The sequence below is a fragment of the Uloborus diversus genome, chromosome 8 (genome assembly GCF_026930045.1).
Source record: "Uloborus diversus isolate 005 chromosome 8, Udiv.v.3.1, whole genome shotgun sequence".
Classification (NCBI taxonomy): Eukaryota; Metazoa; Arthropoda; class Arachnida; order Araneae; family Uloboridae; genus Uloborus; species Uloborus diversus.
Window position 1 is genome coordinate 6,006,012 of NC_072738.1, and position 13,850 is coordinate 6,019,861.

Genomic DNA, 13,850 nt, shown 5'->3' on the forward strand with positions numbered 1-13,850 from the left:
GATGCTTTTGAGAAAAATAATTTTATTATTCCAATATCGTAGTTATTGAAACACATAGCAAGTATATCTGTCGGATAGACCTTTTTGATTCGTAGAAGAATACGGTATTAGAAATTGTTGCAAAAAAAAAAAAAGGAGGTCACTTTTTTTTGGGGGGGGGGGGCAATTTCTGCAAAGTGCTGTAAAAGAATGGCGAATGTTCCAGACTTTTTGAAAAGAAGATTCGCTATTCATTCCGAGAAGATTGTGATGCATAAATATTCGGTTAAAAATATATTCAATTCGAAATTTTACTACATTTTTAGTATCGATTTTTTCAAGTTCATATTGCATAAAATTTTATTTTACAAAATGAACACAATTCTTTTTTCTTTTGAAATAAATGAAATTGCAATTAGAAAACTCTTTTATGTAAGTGTAAGTAATATTCTACAATTATAAATAATTATAAGTGGTAATCAATGCAATTATTGCAATCAAACAATAAATGTAAAATTTGCAAACAAAATGTGCTCACACCATACAAACGCCGGTTGGTAGAAAAATCTACCATAAAAATAAAAATAGAAAATTTAACGGGAAAAATTAAATTTGTATATAATGCACTTACTAGACATAAAATAAATAAATACTAATAAAATTATCACAGTTTATTGTTTTTTTTCGAAACCGGCATTAATGGGTTAATTGTAAAATAAATTTTTTTACTAATTAACAGGTAAAAACTGGCTAATTAAAAATAATCACCTAAGTGACCGATGAATCAGTGCATACCTAATAAAGACCTTTTAGATACAGTTATTACAGTAAACACCTTAGCACATAGTAGTTTACGAAATTTTTCACATAACCAGTTTAAAGGGAATGGGGTGATTTAATTCAAACTACTACTTTTAGTCATTGAAATGGATAGAATGAGGGAAAAAAATAACATGGACCTAGAAAATACTTTCATTTTCCCCAACAGGTTTTTTTTTATTAATTTTTTTAAATGTCCGATTTTTCAAACAAGGCGTGGCCTTTATGATGTCACAAATGATGCACTTTGGCGCTCATCTTTCTACCTCGTTTCCACGTTATGATAATCAAGCAGCGAATTAAAATTCCGCTCTATGTTTTCTATCAACCATATCGTTGGCAATGCACGTGAGTAAAGATACGAATTAAATATTTTGTACTGTGAATGGCAACACTGAATGCCATTTCATCATTTGTGATTTTACACGACAGAAGTGTAAACAATTAAAGCGTACCGATTTAAGTAATTTTTTTAAAATATTAAACTTAAACAAATTATTTAAAAAATGGTCAGATCCTATGTTTTTAAGCATGCTCTTTCAGAAAAAAATACTTTTAAAATTTTGAAAACGACCCCATTCATTTTGACAACAAGAAGATATAGTTTAGAGCCTAGGAGGTCCCCCTCCCCCGCCACATCCTTTGGTTTTTACACATATTTCCAGTCTAAATATGGTAAGTTTATATACATATGAGAGTTTATGACCAAACACCAAAGCAGGAGGGAATTTCTGGCTACGCTACTGACTGAATAAGTTCAAAAAAAATTAGAGGTTTGCAAATCATTTATTAGTATGCTAAGTATCCAAATCATATCTTCAGATGTATGTATTAGTTGCTCGGGCACCAAAAAATGTTGTAACTGTCTTCAAGTATGTATAAAAATTCGTGAGAAAGAAAATTATTTATTAAAGTCACCACACCCAAAAATATACAAATGCTGCTTAAGCGATAAATACACTAAATGTAAATTTGAGCTTGCTTTTACTGGATAACTTATTGTAATAAATAAATATGTAAGTTCAGATTCATAGAGCTATATTTTCAAATTGAAAATATTCATTATGAATATTTAAAAAAAATAAGAATACAAAGTTTTAGTTTTTAAAAATAAAATTAAATAATATAGTTTGAGGTAGCACATGTCAAAACAGCTTCCAACTTTCAAAAATATCAAAATAATTACAAGATGCAAAAGGATTGAAATCTTGACACGAGAATCAAATTTTCGCGAAGTATGTTCACTGTTCGCATAATTAAAAAAAAAAAAAAATGTTCTCTAAAACTAAACATGACTAAAATTGAACATAAAATATGCTAGTCTAGGATAGCATATGTGAAAATAACATTCGATTGCGCAAAATATCAAAATATGTACAAGATGCAAAAAGATTGAAATCTCAAACACAAGAAGCGATTCTTCGCGAAGTTTGAGTTCGTGCAATGCTGCTATGGTTTAAAAAATAAGAAAGTTTATTATCTATTAAAATTAAACAAAAAATAAGCTAATCTATGGTGGTGTACGTCAAAATAACTTCCGAAAGCCAAAAATATCAAAACATTAACAAGATGTAAAAAGATTGAAATCTCAAACACGACAAGCAATTTTCCGCGAAGTACGAGTAAGTTCAACGTTACCATGGTTTCGAAAAAAAAGTAGTTAATTACCTATTAAAATCAAACAAAAAAACAAGCTAATCTATGGTGGAGTGTGTCAAAATAACTTCTGATTGACAAAAATATCAAATTATTTACAAGATGCAAAAAGATTGAAATCTCAAACACGACAAGCACTTTCCGCGAAGTGCGAGAAAGTTCAATGTTGCTATGGTTCCAAAAATAAAAAAGTTAACTGTCTATTAAAATTAACCAAAAAATAAGCTAATCTAAGGAGGTGTTATGACAAAATAACTTCCGATTGCCAAAAATATCAAAATATTTTCAAGATGCAAAGAGATTGAAATCTCAAAACCCAGCAAGCAATTTTTGGTGAAGTCCAAAAAAGTTTGATGTTACCATGGTTCCGGAAAAAAAGTAGTTTATTATCTATTGTAATTAAACATAAAATAAAGCTAATCTAAGTTAATGAATGTTAAAATAACTTCTGATTGTCAAAAATATCAAAATATTAACAAGATGCAAAGAGATTGAACTCGCATAAACAGGAAGTAATTTTTTGCGATGCTACATATCGAACACAAGTTCAGAAAATTGCACTGATAACATTCTTGATTTTTTTCCAAGGTTTTTCAAGGGCGTATTAACCCGTGAGAAATATCGGTAGCAAAATGCTTTGATTTGACGTCATAACTCCTCCCCCAAATCTCTTCATTTGCTAGATTTCCATGTTACAGCGGTTGAAGGAGGAGTAATGACATCAATCTGAGGCGAAATAATACCAGAAAGTCAGGTTCAATAGAAAACCGGCGCCGTGGCCGCGTGTTCGGGCGTAACAAACGTCAGCACATAATATCTTATAATGTAATAAAATTTTTTAAATTCTGATTTGAGTAAAAACAATATAAAAGCGGACTAAACGGACCAAAATGTTAAAAAGCGGTCTAAAGCGGACTTTACTACCCTAAAAAACGGACTTTGACGGGAAAAAGTGGACCATCTGGGAGCCCTGCCCTTGTCCACACTAGCCCCCTTCTCCCCTATTGTTCCAATAAATTTTTACATTTACATTAATCTTTTTTTGTGAAAAAATAATAAATAAATTCATGTCTTCACTCTGAAATTTAATTTAAAATAATACTACCCATTTCACTCCACCCCATGGGGTGGAATGGATATAAAAACAGACTTTGAAATAATAGCGTTTTCACTAAACAACAACATAAAAGGCATAAAAGGGTTCAAAGGCGAGCTACAAGGCTAATAAATGGATTTTCTCACTTAGACTATGATTCCAGGCTTAGAAGGCTAAAAATGTACAGTCTTGAGCAAAGAAGAGACCGAGGGGACATGATTCAGTTGTTTAAATTTATTAAAATGAAAGATGTTACGGGGCTGAAGTTTAGCACTGAAAACAGGACAAGGGATCATTGTTTTAAGCTATTTAAATCTCAGGCTAATATGGACGTTAGGAAAAATTATTATTTTAGCCAGGGTTCATACTGTATTTAGATGAAAAAATTCCATGACTTTTCCCAAGACTTTTTCATGACTTCAATGAAAATTTTCATGACCTCGTTATACGAAGAGAATAGCACTATTTAATCTCAAACTTGGAGATATTTGGAAATGAGCATTAGTAAAATGTCTATATGAATGCCACAGCCTCATTGAAGCTCACTCGTAATGGAAAAAATATAAGTGCACACTTAAAAAAAATTAAACTATTCTTATTTGTCTTTATCATATAAATTTAAGTAAAGTAAAAATGCGGTGAAGCGAATATGATGATGCTTAAATGTCTGATTTTTTTTTTTTTTTTTAACAGGCAGAATGATATAGAAATTGACAAATGTTGAATGAATCATCACTAAGTTTCAATGAATTTGCTTCAAAAGTTACCTTTTAGTGTCAACAGTGCCTTTAATAAGCCACGTAACTTGACAGTATTTTGGTTCTTTAAAGTAAAGCCACATAGTTTAGTTCTTCATGTTTCTAAACAAGATCTTTTTAGAAAAAACCATTCAGCAATGAATCAATCTTCTGATTCAAAAGTATATTTGTTTTGCTTAAAAATTTACATATTTTCAAATGTATATAAATTAATAGGTTCAGAAATTCCAGAACGCGTTTAATTTCCGACATTGAACGTAATAGTGGGTAGAATGGATTAGTTTTGCGTGCCGTATGTTGGGCACTACTGTTTTAGAGCATTAGAATTCCTCTTTTTCTGTATTCTATTGCCTGACTTTAGATCTTTATTTTCTAAAATATTCAACAAATTAAGATAAACTCTGATAAATTTAATAATAAAGTCCTTACGAGTGATGGAATCGAACTCGCATGCAATTGAATTGTATTTTTTTTTTTTTTTTGAGTGGGCGTGGCAAAACTAAGAACGTGAAATTTTGCTACTACAGAATATGAAACATGAGAAATGTTGAAAATAACAGAAAATTAAAAATAAGTGATGTCCAGGCAGTAAAATCACACTGCAAAAAATGGCAAGCGGCTGCGACAGAAGTGGATGCAATGAGATTTCAAAATTCAGATTTGTTTTTTGGATCGTTCAATTTTCCATTTTTAATAGCTTTTATGTCCTATACTGTTAAATCACTCAAAATTTCTAATGCTCCTTTAGCTACTGTTCCTTTCTCTTTGTCCAGGACATTTTTCCATGACTTGAAATAAATTTTCATGACTTTCAATGAAAACTTCAATTTTCCATGACTTTTCCAGGTCTGAAATTCTGTTATTTGTTTTCCATGACTTTCCAGGATTTCCATGACCCGTACGAACCCTGTTTAGCAGGGTAGTGGAACCTTGGAACAGTTTACCGGAAGAGGTGGTAATGAGCAAGGGAGTAGATAGCTTTAAGAGGGCCATTGATCTTCACTGGGGGATTGTAAATTGACTAGGACCAATCTAGCTGGGCCCAGAGCCTGTTGCTGGTCGTCAATTTTGTATTTGTATTTGTATATTTCAGTAATAATAACTATGAATATGTGAAGTGTATTGTTGAAATGTAAAAACTCAGTCGTGGTTTTTTTAATTCTTGGATATCAGATTTGAATAGTTTGATAATCATTTCAAAAATACCTGTTTTTATACCCATTCCACCCCACCTGACCCTATTTTAGTTCATTTTAGTCACCTCCGTTACACAAATACAAAATGCAATTTCTCATTAACAGATGGCAGTAATGTCATCACATTTCATTTTCCATGACACAAGGGATGCCTCCTTGTTTATTTTCAGCCATAAAGGAGTTGTGAGATTTTTGTGGAAAAAAAAAGACAGATTTTGTTTTAAAAACAAAGTGGTTATTGTGAATTCTCACCTCCGTGAGCTTGAATTTCAGGGAGGTAAATTAATATAAAGAAAGAAATGAACATGTTTTAATATGCTTAACAGGTGCAGATTGTAGCAACAAAGAAATTATTTCTTTCCCTGAAAAATGTATCCATTAGGAAAATTCTTCATCTCCGTGACTAGCAATGTAAAATTTCCGAAAATTTTGAAGTGGTGGAAAAAAGTTGTTTTTCCCGGATTTTTTCTGGAAAAATCGATTTTTTTAATGCTATATAAATAGGATTTCTCAATAACTCTGTTTTTTTTTTGAACATACAAAGAGGGTTAAGCATTAAACAAGAAGTTCCATCCAGAACTAAACGAGACTACTTTCCCCCCGTGGCCAATATCGGTTTTCTAGAATCTGATCAGTCAAAAATAGCTTGAATCGCAAATTATTTCAAACATAATTTTTCAATATTACACGCTGATTCTTGGAATAAAATATGCTTCACTCATCTAAGGAATTAGATGTGCAAAAAAAAAAAAAAAATTTTTAAATTAAAGAAATAAAATAGCAGCTCTTTTTTAAAAAAGCAGCTAATACTTTTTAAAATTAAAAAAAAAATCTTTGGGCTTTTAAAAAGAAAAAAATTTAAAACTAATAAGCTCATTAAAATAAATACATCATATCAAAAAAAAAAAAAATTTTCCATTGTTGCCAAAAATTAATTTTCAAGATGAATTTATGTACTTTCAAAAACAAATAAAAACAATAAAATGTATACTTAAAGAAACACTTTTTTTGTCAAAAAAAAAAAAAAAATCTTCTGTGCATATCTATATGTAGAAACATAAAGAACTCCGAATTTATCCGCCAAAAACTGACTACATAAATTAAAACTTTAGTGTGAAAATAAAAACAAATCATATCCAGCAATAATTATTTCTCAATAAAAACCAGGACTGCGGAGTCAGAAGAAAAATGGTCGACTCCGACTCCTGGATTTTGAAATGTCTGACTCCGACTCTGGCGTTTTACTTTTAATTTATTTTCTAAAATCCCCTCATCATGGGAAGTGTAGAAAACCCCTAAACAGATATTGAAACATTAATTCCTTTTTATGCAATTTTCATGTTGTATTTTATTGTAAACCTAAGATGCATGCAACGTTAGAAGTTCAATTTGAAAATCAAATTATCCAATAGTTGTGATTTCTCAAGTGAGATTACTTCAAAATCCCATTTTTTAAAAAATGAAAAGGATTACTTTGCTCCCCTTTAAAGTTTAACAAATAGATGTTGATCAAATCCTGTGCTTTCAACAATATTTCAAAACTGTAATGCAAATTAAAGCAATCTTTAGCAAACTTAGAACAAGGGGTACAGGGTTCAATCCCTGAAATTTTGCAAAGTTTAAAACTTTTTTAAATGTCTTTTAAAACGTTATTTCAGACTTCTCCTTATTGACATAAGAAGGAACAAAAGTTTTCAAAGGTTCTCCAAGTATTTTGTTTTTTTGAGCTGATGAAATCCTAAAAACTTAGCTTTGAACTTCCTATGGGGACTTCAGCGAAAAAATCTCCGTATTTTTCTTTTTCTAAATTGGAGCCTAAAAAATGCAGTTTTACGCTGTCTAGTGGGATTCTTTTTCTGATCCCCCCCCCTCTAACTGTAGTCTTTATAATGGAAATTTAGGTCATCTTTGAATTTAAAGGAGGGAGGGAGTGCGCTCCAAGGTTTATCCCAGGAACTTTTCAAAATTGAATCTTCAAAACTAAAATTTTAAACAATATTTGGTGACATTCGGTTAATTGCACCCAGAATGGTTTGAGATTAAAATAACATTCAGGAAGTCTTTGATGATGAAAAATGTGTAGGGGGGGGGCAGTTGGCTTGCCTCCCCCCTGAAATTACCGCCACTGAAACGAATGAAGATTGAAAGGACAAATATTGATAGAGATGTCATGACAAACTCATCGAAATGGATTCAGGAGAAGTCAAAATGCATGTTTTAGTTGCCTTGCACACATAAATATGTACAGATATCGAGAAAAAAAATAAACCAAAATTTATTTAGACACAATTAAATGGTAATTTACGTTGAAACTCGAGTGATAAATATTTCGTGATGGCTCTTTTCCTTTACACGAGGAAGCCGCAGCTGCTCCTCCAGAAATCATCCAAGTAGTGTAGATTTTAAATCTCGAAGAATTTTCTGGATAATTTCGAGTTTTCAGAAATTTAAAGTGTGATGAGCCCCAATTACTTCGGATTTTCGCGACTCCACAGCAGCATGGCAATCGCCAAGAGCATGTCAGGGCTATTAACTAGTTTAGGAAAGTTATTGCTGATTAAATTACACTAACTCCAAAAACAGTTATAACATTCTTGTATATGCAGGATGGCTGAAAAAAAGTTACATAAACAGCACAAAAAAAAGGTTTTTTACAATAGAAAGAAAACTCCATTTGACACTTCTTTCATTGCGGATCAAACAAAATCAAAGTTAAGCAAGCAATTGATCAAACATATACAAAAAACATTATTCTTTTCAAAGACTTTAAATCTACTCACTTTTATTACAGATTACAAAAAAGGAAGCAATGAAATGATTAGCACCTCTCTAAGGGCAGTATTTATCAAATGTTAAACTGAAAATTTTACTTCGAAATTTCACAGCAAGCGTGGGAAAAATACGTTCGTTTAGATTTGGAAATATCGTCAACGGTCTCGTCCAACGGTTGACGAGCACGACCAGTTGCGACCGGTTAGTTAATCACGTGACAGCAATGACGTCAGTGTTTACTAACCGGTTGTTCGCGAACCAATGCTTCATTGAACGCTTTCGGTTGATCACCGGTTACTTGCGCAGACGAATAACACGCAGGTGAAAAATGCTTATAATTGGTCAAAACTGTCACGATCAACCAATCAACCTGCTTGAGTTGCTGCCCATCGGTAGATCAACCGGTGAGGCTCATAAAACGACATCGGAAGCAACCAGTTAATCGGTTGCTCTCAAGCACATTACGGTTAGCAACCGGTTAACTGGTGAGGTTTGTCGAACGCAACCAAGGGCCGGATTCAAGTGAAACACTACACAATCGCAAAAAAGACAATCGCAATCGACGAGATTTGCAATCGCTGTTGGCAGTCGAATTCAAGTGAAACAATTTGGACAATCGCAAGTGAGAAGTCGGGGTAGGAGCTACGGGTCGATGATAATCGCATGTACTTGGAGCGATTAACTGATGTCAACCAATGAGAGAATTAGGTTTGAGCTCCCTGGGTTTGAGATGGTTAAAATCGTGATGCAATATTTGTTTTGATGTTGAATTCATGTTCGCTCGCGTAATGGATATATTCCGTGCTATTTTTTTTTCAACTTTCAGTTCTACAGTTGGAAAAGAAAGCAAACTGGATAAAAAATGTTGCCGTTTAAGAAATGCTCTATATGTTCCACATGCACATTGTATTTGTTTTGAATAACACGCATGATGTTTAAAGGAAAATTACGATTTGATAATCATCCGATGAGAATGAATCTAATGAGGATCAAAGATTTTCAAATAATTTTCTCACAACGACAATTGAATAATACTTGGAGAATTTTGAATTTAAACTGCCTATTGTAATATCTGTTTGATTTGAACATGTTTTTTTTTCCCTACGTTGAATACATTTGCACAAGTAATAAGTAAAAATATGTTTACTTATGAAGCAAAATGAGAGTTTTTGTTAATAGTTTGGGTTATGTACAAGTTTAAATTCAAAAGTTGGAGCCAATTTCTAAAATAGTTACAAATAATCACATTGATAAGATACATCTAGTTTTGAAATGCTGATACACATTGTGCAGAGATAAGTTCTTTTTACTTCAACTAAACACATTTTTACTGTATTTTACTTATTTTAGTTCATCTAGATCATAATAGGTCTCTTTGATTTCGTTTAAACAGGTGTGATTGCAGTATATCTTCTTTGTTATTAAGGGAAGTCAGTTTTTTTTTTCCATCAGTAAAATGTTAACTAATTTCTTGTTACCCTGAAATAAGTGTAGCTTCAAAAAAGAAATTTTATTCAAATACAAAATTATAAAACTAATTACACCTACATGTACTGTAATACGAACAATGAAAGAACACAGTATGACCAGGGCCGGGCCCGAATCTATCAATTTTGAGGCCCCCTGTCAAAAATCAGCACGGCGGCTAACTGCCTACTAAATTTCTATGTAACTAAGGGCCGGGGGCACTTTCAGTGGCATGCCCCCACCCCACACACACTGCAGGGTCTGCGAGTATGTAGATCCGGGCCTGACCAAGGCCGCACGGAGGGTAGGAAAGCAGGGGCAGGGCCGTCCGAAGAGACTGACCATGTTATCTTTCCTTTTATTAAAAAAGACAAGAATGTGTTAGTATTTTAAATTAAATCTGTACTAATAATAAAGCTGAAAGTCTCTCTGTCTGGATCTCTGTGACTCGCATAGCACCTAGACCATTTGGCCAATTTTCATGAAATTTAGCAAAGTTTGTAGCATGAGGGTGTGCAACTCGAAGCAATTTTTTAAAAATTTAATTTTGTTCTTTTTCTATTCCAATTTTCAGAAAATTTCTCCGAACAAATTATCACAATGTGGAATAGTAAATTACGAAATCATCATAACGCGGAACTGTAACATGGGCAAGCGAATTGGCGAGAAATTCACCATACATTATTTAAATATAAAGGCGAACCAAATGACCTTTTAATTTTCTACTATGGGCAAAGCCGTGTGGGTACCACTAGTACTGAATAAAAGTAAAAAGAATACATTTTAATGCAGCTAAAGCTCAGTTTAGAGCTCGCTGTCATGTCTTCACTCCCGCCTGGCGGGGGATGCCCTGCTCATCCTTCTCTTTGGACAGCCATGTGCCAGGCAAAAACTCTGAAGCTGGCTCACAAGGGGCCTGCTAGCCCTGGAAATGGACACAAAGGGGTGTTTTTGGGCATCGTAGCATAACGAGAAATTTTTTATATGGAGGTGAAGGTTTACTTATAACCGGGGTTGCAGTGTCAGGCCAATTTTAGGTTAGGAGATACAAGTTGGAAGCTTTGAAATTCTAGGAATTTTGAATCTTTTTCCCTCTAGACTATAGCTGTTTCAGGGATACGGAGTAATAGTGGAAATTGGTTTGTATTTGGGGTAAAAGCAGGGCAGCTGAGAGCCAAGGCGAACCTGTTGTTAATTTGGTCCCCAGCCCCCACTCTCCTCATAAAACTCTGAGCTGTGACCCCTAGTTTTCGACTAGGCTGCAATGGTCTCTCGTTGGCCCTGCATAAACAAGTCTGAGATTTAAAAATTGAAATGCATTGCTGTAATACAATTTTCCCATCACTGCCGCACGTAGAGGCATACATTGGCCTTAAAACCAGCCATGTACTTCATTTAGTATTACAAAGCTGCATGCTGTATAACCCGCCACAAGTCGAACCGCACCATGCTGCGGACACTCACTTGGTGAGATAAATTTACTTTGTCTACCAGTTTGTTGGCGTTCTCAGCTCCAATGAGTTGATATCTGCCTCCAGCTTGGTTGTTCACACTATTCTAGACTGATGAGTTCTAATAAGAACCAAACTGCAATCTTTGGATGTGATAAACGGATTGTCTGGTACAATTGCAGGTTATTCTCTCGTACATCAAGTGCCGGATCCAGGGCGAAGGAAGCATGTTGTAATATAACTAGATCCAAAACTCAGCTGCAGCCACCGACTGTGCAAATTTTGAAGTAAATGGGCAAAAACATAGCCATCGAGGATACAATGTTGTTTCCATCCTATCAGAGGCTACGGCAGAAGTTGTTTCTGCACATCTTGTCAGGGGCGGATCCAGACTATGGATTTGGGAGGGGAACTTTTCTAGCAAGTATGTTTATGGGGGTGGGGGAGTTATATGAAATTACTCATTAAAAAATAACCATAAATATTGAGTTTTACAACATATCTACTGCTTCTCAATGCCTCTTATGAAAAAAATGTATTCATTACAAATTCTAAAAGTACAATTCTTAAATAATTAGTTTAAAAAGTTTGTTCATTTTTCTATTTGTATGTGCTTAAAGGAAATAATATTTGCACCAGTAGTTCAACCACAAAAGTTATATAGAGGGTGCACTTTTAAAATTTTCACCATCTGATAGGGCGGTTGTTGAAAAAAAATGTTGAAATTTTAGTCTTAAGGACGCAGTTTTAGACGGCCTCTGGTGATGTTACGAAAAAGAAAGGTTCGGGGGCCGCCTGCAGAAATTAAAGTTTTAAAAACGCACTTATAGGCGATATTTATTGACGGTAGGGTCAGAGATGGGATTTTTTTGGGGGGCTGCCTCCGTTTTTTTGTAAAATAGATTTAAATCAAAAATCCCTCTACTAAATTTTCTGAAATTGAATTTCCAAAAACGCAGTTACAGACTAACTTTGACAATACTTCGAACAGTACGGTTCTGTGGCTTTTCCCAAAAAATGTTTCGAAATTGAAGTCCTAGAAAATGAAGTTTTTGAGCGATATCGGATTTAAACGCTTTCCCCATTAAATTTTTCAAAACCTTAATTTTTTTATGTTCAGATTTTCTACAGGAGCATTCGGACCCTTGTCCGGAAATTTTTCGTTAGCGACATCTTAAAAAAATGACTGTAGACCATATTTGGTAACGTCAGGGGTTTGGCAATTTTTCAAAATTGAAGCTCCAAAAAAGCAATTTTAAACGATTCTCGATGTTATTAGAATGCGAGGTGTTAGGTAGTTCTCCCCTTTAAAATTTTCAAAATTGACGTCCTGAAAACAAGATTTGAGACGCGCTTTAAAGGTATTGGTAGGGGAAGCGGACTTCCGACATTATGAAGACTTTCTTATTTTTAGACCGACTAAAAAAGGCGACTGTTTCCAAGGTACGTTCCATTTTTCTCTTTAATTATAGGAAATGTTTTACAAAAACATTCTACTCGGCCTTCTGGGGGATCACGGATCCTGTCGCTCTGTGTCCCCCCCCCCTCCAGCCTCCACCTCTAATAGCGCCACTGAATTGCAGTAGCTTTAAATATAATGATCAATCCTTCACCAAATAAATGCAAAAAACAGTTTAAACAGGTTTGTCTTTATTTATTTATTTATTTTTATGCAGGGAAGAGGGGAACATTCCCCAGTTCTCCTCTTTAGATCCGCTTTTGCAATTCTCTCTTATCTTTTTCTTGCACCTTTCTTCAAGCTAAAGTTCCATATAACTGGAGAACTTCGCTGTAATACGTTGTGAAAATTTTTAAGTACACATGAGAATTTAGAGGAAGAGGAACGTTCTCTCAGTTCCCTTCCAGGAATCCGCCTCTGCTATTGTTTGATCGAATTTTCTAGAGCTTTTCCTCGAGTTTAAGTTCTATAAAACAGAAGATTTTTTCTACACTATTGTGAAAATTTTTAGGTATATATGGGGGTTTTGAGGGGAGGAGAAGGTTCCCTCAGTTCCCTCCATGGATCCGTTTCTGTTGTTGCCTAATTGCTTTTCCTGGTGCCATAGTTCACGTTCTAAAGTGTGTGTGTGGGGGGGGGGACATTCCAGCAGTTCCTCTTTTTAGATCCGCTTTTGAAATTCTCTCCTTACTTTTTCTGGCGCCTTTCTTATAGTTCAAGTTTTGAAAAACGGAATTATTTTCCCGTACTCTCTTTTGAAAATTTTTAGGTACACTTGGGATTTTGGAGGGGGAACGTTCCTCCAGTTCCCCTCCCGTGGATCCACGCCTGCATCTTGTTCGAGCACTTGTCTATTTACTAAAAGGTCTAAATTACCTACGGAACCATTTCTTGTAGTGTATCTGGTTAATACAGTCAAATTTGCTTATAACGAGCCCTGTTTTAACGAGAACTTGGATTTAGCGAGGGAATCAAAAAGCTTTGGCTGGTACAATGTTAAGCCTATAAGAGCGTAACTCACCTTATCGAGCAAACCCCGCTTCAAGCGAGCAATATTTTTGTCAGTCATAAAATTTCTGTCAATTTCCTCTGCAGAAAACATTATTCTATTTCTCGAAAAATTTCATTAACATTTTGAATTAAAAAAAAAGACATAAATCCTGAGAAAAAGTGACACAGCCTTTTTTAAAAAAATTT